The following is a 12,561-nucleotide window of genomic DNA, read 5'->3' as shown; positions in this document are numbered from 1 at the left end:
TTGTACTTTCAAGGTGATTTTAAATTTAATCAGGTGGGGGGAGGGGAAGAAGGAGGTGTTCTCAGAAAGGGCTGAGAGCTCCTCCTGACTGTTTGCAGTAGCTGAAAAATGTGTTAAATCTGCTCTCCCCACCGATATGAAAATCTGATTGGTTCCTGTGACGAGGCAGCTCCCTGGGTGGCCTATGAAAGCACAGCTCATTTGATCAAAGTGGAGGGTTAAATCTCTGTGTAAAATCGCTCAAGGGGCTTGTAGGAGGCTACAAGCAAGCAGTATTGCTAGGAATGGTCTGAGTGAGGGATGAGCCTCTGCAGGGGATGGGAAGAATAAATTAGGGTTTTAATAGGCAAGACCCCTTAGTATGGATTAGCAGCAGAGAGGTGGATCTGGCAAAGCTGTTAGCGTTTGGTGAACTGAGTAAGGCAAATAGAGTATTAAAAGCAGCTTGGTGAGGGAGATAGCTGCACGGTGACTCTTGTCGGAAGGGTCACTGTAGAGTCAGACGTGTATGGTGAGCCCCTAGGCAGGAATTATGTTAGCTTGAGCCATGTTTGAGTGTGGTTCTTGAGGGCAGGGTAACAACTGCGGTTTCATTGGCCACTGTAGACCTGGAGGAATGTTGTTACAAAGCCAGGCTCTAGTGAGTGTAGATTTTGGACCTGTGTTGCAAAAAAGCACGGCTCGAAGAGTCCAGTTACAACGTAGTTATGTCCTGACATATTTAAAACACAGCTACATCTTGCACTGCAGGCAGAGCCTAACCGTCTTCCTAAACCGTGCTAAAATCTAAGACGGAGCAGAGCTCCAGCACTCTGGCATACACTGTAAAATAGAATGGTATTATAACCATGATGGGGGATAACTGTAGGGTAAGTGGGTCTCTTCCTGTAATGAAGACAGGACCTAAGAGAAGGGTGTGAGGGGATTTCCGGTAAGCTAAGGCCTGGTCTAAGTTGGAGTGTGAAACATATTCTTAGCATCAGTTGGTTATTATTTATGTATCATGGCGCTATAGTGACACAAATGTATACGATGTGCTACACCTCTTAAGTCAGGGTCTTTAGCCCCAAGTGCTTCCAGTCTAGCTCTGGCAAAGATGATGCATGAGGGTACTGTGCAGGTGTGAGCATCAGTGAGGAGACCCATCAAGGAGGCATGGTGAAAAGTGGGTTTGGAGGAGAGAGAGGGCATTTCCTTCATGAGTTTCGGAGACTATCCATGAAAGGAATGAAGCTAAGCGTAGAGGGGGACACAGAACAGGTAAGAGGAAGCCAGAGAGGGTATAAGAGGAACTGAGAGCCAAGATGAAAGCAGGGGAGGAGTTACACAGAGCCTTGAAGGTGAGAACAAGGTGCTCTGGCTGAATGTCATGGAACAGGAAGGGCCAGGGAAGCGAAGGAGAAGGGAGGCAATGTGACAGGGGAGGAAGTTCAAGCTGTTTGGTGACTCAGACATGAGGAACCTCTTGTGAAACCTAATACCCTCCCTCCTCCTCCCCCCCCCCCCCCCCGCCCGGCAATGGAGATAGGAGGCTGCCTCCTATGAGACTTTCCAGGTCAGTCAATCTTTTAAATAAGTGTCTCCTTGCTAGGTTGGGAAATGGACTGGTTGAGTAGCCCAGCTCTGAGTTCAAACAAAGCATCGTATGCAGGCGCTCGGAGAATAGCTGAAAGGGGAGCATATTTTAGAGCCTGCTGATTTGGCAGGAAATGTAGACTTACAGTTTCCTGTCATGAGTGAGATGTGGTCGAGACTTGAAGATGAGCCAGCCTAGCCCAGGGTTCTTTTTCTTTCTGAGCCCCCGCCCAACATGCTACAAAAACCTCCATGGCCCACCTGTGCCACAGCACCTGGGTTTCTGCCTACCCAGGAGATTCAAAGCCGGGGCTGGCGTTAAGGGGTAGCAAGCCGGGCACCTGTCCGTAGCCCCACACCACAGCTTTCTACCCTGAGTCCCAGGGAGTCTAACGCTGGCCCTGCCCTCTGGTTGATTTCGGCAGCCCTCCCCCCTCTCCCCCAGGGGCCCCAGAACCCTGGTTGAGAACTGCTGGACTAGAGAAGGACTAGTTAGTCGGAAGGCCGGCTCTGTTTGCATATCACAGGGTACTGACTATTGTTGACCTTGCCCCAGCAATCTTAGAGGCAGAGCTTGACCTGTGCTAAGCTGATGAATGGAAACGGCTCCACTTCCTCTTTGCGCAGCGAAGGGTTGGATTCCCACCCGGTGTTCAAAAGCAGCAGGGAAGGGGTCTATTTACCCTGCCAGTGCATCATGGCCTCAGGAAGTGTGGCCTGCTGCTCAGTGGTGAGGCCAAAACATATGCGGACTGCTCTGATAAGGATCAGACAAGTGCAGCCAGTAACGCAATTCCTGCAGGTTGCCCTGACCCATCCTGGAGCCAGATGTACAGTAAATGATGCTCTGCTTTCCCCACCCTGCCTCTTGTGCAACTACATATGCTATGAACAGAATTTTTTTCTGTGTTGTGTGAATTTCGTGCCCCTGTATAGATTCTTGCTGTGCTGAGATACAAACCTGTTCTGGATTAGCATATCCATCAGTAATTACAGCCTGTTCCATGCCAACGCCTATGAAAGAAAATCTTACTGTTACTGACCAAATGCCTACTCAGGGCATAACACTGACTGAACCCTCTAATCCAGGGGTGGGAAAACTATGGCTCGGGGGCTGCATCCGACCCTTCAGACGTGTTAATCCGGCCCTCGAGCTCCTCCCTGGGAACAGGGCCCAGGGCTTGCCCTGCTCCGCACATCTCCCGGAAGCAGCAGCAGTCCGCTCTCTGGCTCCTATGTGTAGGGGCAGCCAGGGGGCTCCATACACTGCCAGCACCCCAAGCACCGCCCCTGCAGCTCCCATAGGCCAATGGGAGCTGCAGGGGCGGCGCCTGCGGACCGGGCAGCACGCCGAACCACCTGGCTGTGCCTCCATGTAGAACAGGAGCAGGGACATGCCGCTACTCCCAGGAGCTGCTTGAGGTAAGCACCGCCCAGAGCCTGCACCCCTGACCCTCTCCAGTGCCCCTACCCCAGCCCTGATCCCTGTGCCACCCTCCTGCACCCCAGAGCCCACCCCATCAGCCAGAGCCCTCATCCCGCCACCTGTACCCCAACCCCCTATCCCAGCCCGGAGCCCTCTACCGCACCCCAAATTCCTCATTTCTGGCACCCCCCAAAGCCCGCACCCCCCGCTGGAGTCCTCACCCCCTCCCATACCTCAACCCCCAATTTCACGAGCATTCATGGCCCGCCATACAATTTCCATACCCAGATGTGGCCCTTGGGCCAAAAAGTTTGCCCACCTCTGCCTGCTCTCATTTTTAGTGAAGCAGTGGCTGTAAGGCACTGCAGGACACAAATTAAGTGCTAAGTGGTGCCTGGATATTTGACTACTAGTACTCAGCTTTTCAGTTTCCCTATTCTAAAATGCGATAACTCCAGTGAATCTGCCCAGCTGAACTTCCCTCTTTTGTAAATGAGTTTGAGTGCAACAAGTGGCTGTAAAATAGCAAATTGAACGAATGTTACTAAAAAATTTTGCAAAATGACAGGACTCCCTAAATCACAGAATTGGGGCTGGGCAGGTGGAAGTATCAGTCAGTTCAGAGGGAAACAGAAGCCACTAAAGGTTGTACTTTTAAGGCAACACTTATAACACATCTTTTCTCTCTCCCAGCTCTCGTTCTAGATGTGAGACTTACATTGTGAGTATCTGCGTGCATGCACAATGATCTGTTTCTAGTTAGAGACTAGATACTCTATCAAGCTCCTCATCCCTCACGAACACTTGAAACCTGATGGGGGGGAATAGCCAAGTGCCCATAACATATGCTGCCATTTTAATTCCTGCAAACATGGTAAATCTGTTTGTCAGTTCAGACTAACCCTAAAGCTGAGAACTCCTGCAAACAGGAAAACAACGATTGAAAGGTTTGTTGTCAGTGAAAAGCCACCCAACCCTGAAGAAACTAGACTGTAACAAATAGCTGGGGTGCCTATTTCTCTTAGGCTATTATGTCACCATAAGGCAGTAGTTGTTGACAAAATATTTATATAATGTTTACATGACACTTAACATAGCATAGATAAGACCTGCTCCATGCGTCTAGCGAACCAGGCTGTTGTCAAGAATCAGAATGTGGGAAATGTTGTTTCCCACAATGTTTTCAAGTATGGGGAGGGAAAAAGGAAATTGCACCATTGGCTGCACTCCCCCTTAGACTTGTAACAGTATTTATAGCTTCATTGATATGTTCTGCCTCCTTTGCTGGCTACTGTCCATCTCTCCCACTACACTGACTTGGGAACAGCTCTTCTTGTCCATTACTTACAAGGCAGCGAAGAGGGAGAGGCTGATAGTGGCTCATAGCAGAGATGGTGGTTTTTGAAAACTACCATCCGTGTGAAAGTATCTGAGCAGTGCAGAGCACTCTTACAGGCTCTAGGAGACAATGCATTGTAATGGAGGCTGCGTTTATGCATTGTTGAACTCCAGTTTACAGGGGAAGACGAATCCTATTTATATGGCTCCATTGCCGTAGTATCTGAGTACGTCTGTGGTTCTCGAGTAGTATTCCATTCTTGCCAACAGTCTTAATCAAAAGATTGCTTAATAAACAAGCTTTAAAGACATGCAGCTGAGCTTTGCTGGGTGGAAGACAGCTGGGTGACAGTAGCCAGGGGAGGGGGAAGTATTGGACTCAGTGTTGCCAACTCTCATGATTTTGTCATGAGTCTTATGAAAATTATTGTTTTCCTTAAAGCCCCAGCTCCTGGAGTCAAGTGGAGGTATGCTGATTTCAGCCTTCATTCTTTTCTTTAAGAAATAGTAAATGTCTAGCCCATGTGGCTGTGAAGAAAGCTTCAAAATGTGACCTTAGTTCACCCTTAAGGCTCAAAAAGAGAAGGCAAATAAGACCACCAACAACTTTATTATTTGTACATAAATCTCATGACTTTGAAGCCAATCTCCTGATTATTGGTGAGCCTGACTCATGATTTTTGAACATTTGGGGTTGGTGATACTGTGGACTAGACGACAGGTGTTAGAAGGGAACTGTTGTGTCTATGTTATGGCCAGGTTCTAGAGGTGACTTAACCAATTAGCAGAATCCCCCATCCTGGTGCATGTTACTGCTCCCACGAATCAAACAAATAGGGACTTCAGGGGGCACCAGTTCTGCCACAACTGCCAAAAGGAAACTTCCCTACTTGAGTCAGTATGAACTGTAGTAGGGTTACACCAAGGGCTGCGTCCCAACTGAGATATCTTGCATAGGCCTTCAAATGACTGTTAACTGAATAATTATATTTTATAAAATACAAAAACAAAAAGAACCATGCTCATGCCTGATCCTTTGGCACAGGTGTATTAGTAATTCTTAGCACTTGTATAGCACATTGTAAAATTAACTAATCCTCTTCTCCCTAGGAGTTAATTATTCCCATTTTACAGATTTGCAAAAGGAGGCACAGAGAGAGGTAAAGTGACTTGCTTAAAGTGACAGAAAGCAGTTAGAGTCAGAGCAGGGATCAGAAGTCAGATGTTCTTGGTTCCCAGCCCTGTGGTAGGACAATGCTGCTATCTTTGCCTGGACCTATAACAATAATGTCAGGGAACTGGGGCAATGCAATCCAGATCAGACCCTCAACCAGTAGATTCTGGGTGTCCTAAGGTAGCTAAATGTTTCTAGGGAAAGCTGCCAATTGTGTCAATGGTCAAATGCTCCAAGACATTTTATTGCCATCATTTCTGAAATAAATTTCAGACCTGCCCTGCCAGCTAGAAGTGAGGTGCTACAGTGGATGCTCCTGCTAGGTGCGAAATCAATGCTGCATCAGGGAGGCAGTCAACCCAAGAAGCTGAAAAATAGTTAAAGAAATGGAGGGCTTAGTGAGCTTGGGAAACGCCTATCAGGTTACAGAGAAATACATTTACAGGGCTTGATTTTTTCCTTTCACTTACCAGTGTAAATCAGAAGTAACTCCACAGAAATAAACAGAGTTACTTGAATAGAAAATGTGTGACTGAATCAGGCCCACAGTATGTAACTTATTTTGTTCACACAGAAATAAATGCTTTAGTTCTGCGTGAACATGTGGAGAAAAAAAATGACATTTTCCCATCTGGAATCTGTTCTGTGCTCCCATGTTAAATGGATCAATAAGCTCCATTCAGTTTTACCAGAATATGAAGAGAGATGATAAACTGGTTGATGAAAGGAAGTAAGTTTTAAAAATATAAGCAAAGGTTATGAAATCTAAGTGAAATGAGCAATCATGAGAAACTAGAGTGATAAGTGCTATATGCAGACCAAAAATAAATAATCCAGCTCATGCTAGTGAAAACTGAAATTTAAAGATATGAAACTGAATGCAGGACCACTTGCCTGACAGGAGGCAATGGATATCACTTGACTTCCCTTCCCCTTTTATGTTAGGCTCTCAGAAGGATGAAGGAGAGGGGGAGGGTTCACTACTGATATGAATATCTGCCTAGGAGCCCTGTAAAGTAACGATATATGCAGCCACACAATGAAAAATAGAGGTTGGCTGCTTGTCATGGAAAAAACAACAGCTTTGTCATGGCAAAATTTTGGTTTTTAAAAAAGCTAAAATTGTGGCACAGATTATAATTAACATTGTTTATCATGCGAAACTGAAAAAACTAACGTATCCTCCATTTTACAATAAAAAGTTTTAAACTAATTTAAAAACTGAGAACCATCCCTCATATAAGATACAAATCCAAATGTGTGAAAATTTATAGCAGTCTTACTTATTTACAGGCTATGCAGGATGACAAAGACCATGACTTTTATAAAAAAAAAAAAAATCTGAAAATCATTGAAATCATGGCTGTGATAAACACAGAGCCTTAAAGACAGAGTGGCTAACTCTGCCTCTTTCTGCAAAGCAGCTGGGGATTTTGACTACCTTTTCAGCCAATGTTAGATAAAGAATGCAGGAGGTCCTGCTAAGAAACTCAAAATTAAGTGCAATTGTGTTTGATTTGCCATGAGTGCACAGGACTGAACTCGATGACCTCTTGAGGTCCCTCCCAGTTCTATGATTCTGTGTTATGTGCGGTGGCACCTTAAAGACTAACAGATTTATTTGGGCATAAGAAATGGATTTTTACCCACAAAAGCTTATGCCCAAATAAATCTGTTAGTCTTTAAGGTGCCACCAAACTCCTTATTGTTTTTGTGGATACAGACTAACACAGCTACCCCTCTGATACATGATTCTATGTTGTGTGTAAGTGACTAAAAAAGACTGGGGTGGGGGGCAAAGTACCATTCTTGAGCTGAGAATAGCCAGAGCGCAGTAGTGTTCCATCCACAGCCTCTTTCCCTACTCATGCCCCTACCATATCCTCTATGCTGGGATGGTGAAGGCAGGTAATGTAGGTGTGTTATGCTTGCTTGATGTGGACTATGCCACATTAAAATTTCCTCTGCTCCAGGATATTTTCCATGGGTTGGATCCATCAGGTTTAGGGCCTCTTTGTGCAACCAGAGCAGCGTAAAGGCAGTACTAGGCTATAGCGAATCAGGCAGGCAAATTTGCAGATGACATAAAGATGGGGGCATTGCCAAACACTTTGAAGGATAGAGCTAAAATTCAGAGGGATCTTGATGAATTGGAGACAGACAATAAAATGAAATTCAACAAAGACAAATGGAAGGTGCTACACCTAGGGAAGAAAAACCAAATGCACAAATACAGAATGGGGGATAACTGACTTGGCAGCAGCTGACTGCTCAGAAGGATCTGGGAGTTGTAGTGGATCACTACCTCAACATGAGTCAGCAATGTGATGCTGTTGCAAAAAAAAGCAAACAAAATTTTGGGTTGCATTAACAGAGGCATAGCATACAAGTCACGGCAGGTGATAGTACAACTCTAGTCGGCGCTGGTTAGGCCTCCGCCAGAGTACTGTGTCCAATTTTGATCACCAATGTATAGAAAGAATCTAAAGAAACTGGAAAGATCCAGAGGCGAGTGACAAAGATGATCAAACGGGTGAAATGCAAGCCATATAAACAAAAGCTGAAGGAACTGCAAAAAGGAGGACTTGTGGCACCTTAGAGACTAACAAATTTATTTGAGCATAAGCTTTCATGAGCTACAGCTCACTTCATCGGACGCATGCAGTGGAAAATTGGGGTGTTGGGGTGTGAAAAAACCACCCCTTGGCTGACATAAGTTTCACTGACAAAAGTGCTGGTGTGGACAGTGCTATGTGGGCAGGAGAGGCTCTCTTGCTGACATAGCTAACGCTGCTAGGGGGGTGATTTAATTACTCCAGCAGCAGAGCTCTCTCCTGCCAGCAAAGAACAGCTACACAGGAGACCTTACAGCCACACCGCAGCTGTAAGGTCTGTTGTGTTGACATAGCCTTAGATGACTTATACCAGTGGTTTTCAAACTGTCTGTGGACCCCTGGGGGTCCGCAGACTATGGCTAAGATTTCCAAAGGTGCCTGCACCTCCATTTGAAATTTTAGGGGTACACAAATGAAAAAAGGTTGAAATTCATTGGTTTAGATGCAACAAATCCTGCATGTTGGCAGGGGGTCAGACTAGATGACCCTTGCAATCCCTTCTAATCCTATGATTCTAGGCCCTGTGTTTTTGACTTGCCAAAGTGTGACTTAGAGAGGAGGCTTCTTATTTCCAGGAAATGGTTTGTAATAGTGGTATTATTTGGCCCATCACTGCGCAGGGGGTTGTACCATACACAACTTTGGTTTCTCCTACACTTGCTCTTCCATTCAGTGTAATGTTCCTCCAACACACTGCCCTCCTTGTGCAATCGATTCTACCCTGACTCCTGGCCCCTTACGGCTACCTCTGTTGCCATCCACTCCCCGACTCCTATTCAAATCTGCCCCCTGCACAAGCCCTTCACCCCCTTATTTACACCCATCTACTATCACCCACCTCTTCTCCCCAGGCAGTCACAGCTCAGGGACCCCCCCGTCTATCTACCCCTGCACATGGACCCTGTCACTGCTCCTATACCACCTCACACCTCAACATGTGTCTCCGCCCCACAGACACCCCCCCCCCCAGGAGCTGGGCGGACGCTGAGGGCAGTAGTGCCTCACAGACACCCCCCACCCCGAGGAGCTAAGGGCAGTAGTGCCCCACAGACACCCCCCCATCCGAGGAGCTGGGGGACGCTGAGGGCAGCAGTGCCCCACAGACACCCCCCCACCCCAAGGAGTTAAGGGCAGTAGTGCCCCACAGACACCCCCCCACCCCAAGGAGTTAAGGGCAGTAGTGCCCCACAGACACCCCCCCACCCCGAGGAGCTAAGGGCAGTAGTACCCCACAGACACCCCGAGGAGCTGAGGGCAGTAGTGCCCCACAGACACCCCCCCCCACCCCGAGGAGCTGAGGGCAGTAGTGCCCCACAGACACCCCCCCACCCCGAGGAGCTGGGGGACGCTGAGGGGAGCATCGCCCTGCGGCCGCCCACCCCCCGACCCGGGCGCTGAGGGGAGTAGCGCGCCTCGCGGCTGCCCCTGCCCCTCCCCCGCGCACGGCGCCGCCATTTTGCAGCCGGACGGCGAGGGGCTGAGCCAAGCCGCCGCCTCCCCTCCCTCCGCCGGCCGGCTGGGCCGCCGCCTTCTCCCGGCAGCTGGGGGGGCCGGAGTGGCGCTGAACGGCAGGTAAGGGGCTCGGCCACGCCGCCCTCTCCGCCGGGGGCGCGCTCCATCCTCTGGCGTGGGAGGGGGGCCACCATCACGTACGCCCTGCCTCGGGGAGGTGGGCACCGCTGGGGCGGCTGGGTCTAGTCTGTCCCCGCCTCGGGGCGTGGGTTCATTGCGATTCCCCCCCCCCCCCCCCGGGCCGGTAAGGTGGGGGATGGGTTCATTGCTATTCCACCTCCTCCCTTCCCCACCCCCCGCTCCTCAGGGCAAGAGGGGTGGGGTGGGGTGGGGGATGGGTTTATTGCTGTCCTGTCCCCCCCAAGCATCAGGGCAAGGAGGGGTGGGGTGCGGAATGAGTTCATTGCTATCCCCCCCCTCAGGGCAGGTAAGGTGGGGGATGGGTTCATTGCTGTTCCCTCCCCCCCTCAGGGCAGGTAAGGTGGGGGATGGGTTCATTGCTGTTCCCTCCCCCCCTCAGGGCAGGTAAGGTGGGGGATGGGTTCATTGCTGTTCCCTTCCCCCCCCCCCTCCGGCTCTGCTCCTCCACGGGGCAAGAGGGGTGGGGTGGGGGGTGGGTTCATCACCATTATCTTTCTCCCAAGGGGAAATCCTGTGGTGGGGGAGTTTCCTTTCCTAGCATAGGAAATAAATTGTAAGCCCCCCAGGGAAGATAGTTTCCTTTGTGTATTTGTACGCAATGGGTTCCCAATCCCAACTGGGACCTTTGGGTTCTAGCCTAATATAAATATTTCCAACTGCAAATGGGGAGGGGAAGTGTGTGTATGAGGGGAGGGACTAATCTCCAGCCTTCCTCTGGGGTGGGTGAGGTGGGAGTGGGAAGTTCATCTCTGTCCATCATCCTGTATGTAGGAGCAACGAGGGCGGAACCTGGTGGCAATGGCTCATCTCCTTTATGCCCTGGAAGCTGTGATATATTTGGGTGTTTTCTGTCTCCATTCCCTTCTTTCTATCAAAGGGCCCTGAAATCCTAGGGGTCTAGAATCTTTTGTGAATTGGGGCCAGTTTTCACTGGGATTCAATCCAACAATGTTATTTTCCTTATGTACCTGAGTGGCTGTGGTATGTGACTTCATAGCCAAAGCAACACAATAGGAATTGGGGGCTTGGGAGAGGTGGGGAGGGTATGATGGTGCTGGGAAGACAATCTGGGGTAAATGTTCTTTTCTCAAACTTGATCCAAACTTGGAAGGTCAGTCTGGACAAAGCCATTGAGCTATGTGTATGCATAGATATGCACTTGTTTTGAGGCCATGACTTAGAATCATAGAATCATAGAATATAAGGGTTGGAAGGGACCCCAGAAGGTCATCTAGTCCAACCCCCTGCTCGAAGCAGGACCAACTTTACTCATCGTTTTGCCTAATGAGCTGGCGGTAACCCCAACACCTGTTTTAGGATGACCAGGTCAATGTTACCTCTGGATTTACCATCCTGGAGCTTGTATTATGCATATACCTATCATTTGCTCCTCTACTGTAGCCCAGTTGTTACCTCTGCAGTATACCCTACTGACCTGCAGAACTGGAGCTTCAAAATCACTCATGAAAATGTTCCTGTCTCACTGAAAAGTGAGATGTGATCTGAACTATAAATTGGAAGCCAGGAACTCATAATCTTGGGGAAAAAATCTCTTAACTCTTCTGCCTGGGTTTCCCCATCTATGAAAAGTGGATAAGAACAGGGCCAAAGTTTGAAAAGCATAGCACAAATATTAAGTATTATTGTTTTTAGGCTCATTTTATAGAGAACCCCCAAACTATGAAGCTCCTGCTGACATAGGACTGTCCACACTGACTCTTTTGTTGGTGTAACTTATGTCACTGGGAGGGGCATGCCGTGAGTGACGTACGATGTACTGACAAAAGTGCTGGTGTAGACATAGCCTGATAGTTTTCCTTGTTGATAGACTAAGCAGAGGGCAAGGACCTGGGGTCTGATCTGTTTTATTAGCTGTATAGGTGGTTTTTGAAGGTTAGAATTGAGGCACACTCCTGGGGTCTGCTCTACTGTTGTACCTGTTGCAACCTCTCCCTATTAAAAGCTTCTGTGGTATCATGAGCCATTTTTTGGTTCACAGGAACTGAGCAGAGTGCTGCACAGTGGTGGAGTGTTTTATTTGTAGGAAATACCCATCCTCTTCTTGGCTCTCAACTGCTGATGAGCCAAATATAGCTTCTGCATCCTGGACAAACTGAGTAAGAGTAGGTCTAGTTGCAAAGGCTGGTAAAACAGCTTTAATATAGCTGTCCCGTGTTTGAATCCAACAGCTGCTTCCATAAATGTGACTAATACACAGTCATTTTTGTAGATGCTGTTTTAGAGTACTTAATAAGAGGGTGTACTAACAGTCCTAAAATGGATTCTGTACCTTTGCTAGATGCTTGCAATCTCTGTTTGGGAAACATTTGTGAGATGGAGACATTGGCCTAAGGCTTATGCCCAAATAAATTTGTTGGTCTCTAAGCCCTGGTCTACACTAAGGGGTTAAGTTGAATTTAGCTGGGTTAGGTTGATTTTAAAATGAATGTTCCGTCGACCTAAAAGGCTCTTAAAACCGACTTCTGTACTCCTCCACAGCGAGGGGGTAGTGCAAAAATCGACCTTGCTGGGTCACATTTGGGGTAGTGCAGACGCAATTCGACGGTATTGGCCTCCGGAAGCTATCCCAGAGTGCTCCAATGTGACTGCTCTGGACAGCACTTTGAACTCCGATGCACGAGCCAGGTACACAGGAAAAGCCCCTGGAAATTTTGAATTTCATTTCCTGTTTGGTCAGTGCGGCGAGCTCAGCAGCTCAGGTGACCATGCCCATGCAGTCACCCCAGAATCGCAAATGAGCTCCAGCATGGACTGAACGG

General features: G+C 48.3%; 1 protein-coding gene across 2 annotated transcripts in view; it reads left to right on the top strand.

Annotated features, from left to right (window-relative positions):
- The first annotated feature begins 9,569 nt into the window (after positions 1 to 9,569).
- The window catches only part of PRPSAP2 (phosphoribosyl pyrophosphate synthetase associated protein 2), a 38,085-nt gene continuing 35,093 nt past the window's right edge, over positions 9,570 to 12,561 (top strand). Inside the window, exon 1 of one of the 2 annotated variants that reach the window (XM_048867892.2) lies at positions 9,570 to 9,700. The gene's annotated coding sequence lies outside the window, so the exon portion shown is untranslated. The remainder of the gene's footprint in view (positions 9,701 to 12,561) is intronic. The other variant, XM_048867893.2, reaches the window with a different exon arrangement.

Source organism: Caretta caretta, chromosome 10 (assembly GCF_965140235.1).
Source record: "Caretta caretta isolate rCarCar2 chromosome 10, rCarCar1.hap1, whole genome shotgun sequence".
Classification (NCBI taxonomy): Eukaryota; Metazoa; Chordata; order Testudines; family Cheloniidae; genus Caretta; species Caretta caretta.
The sequence above is the reverse complement of the archived record's forward strand: the minus strand, read 5'-3'. Positions and strand labels throughout refer to the sequence as shown.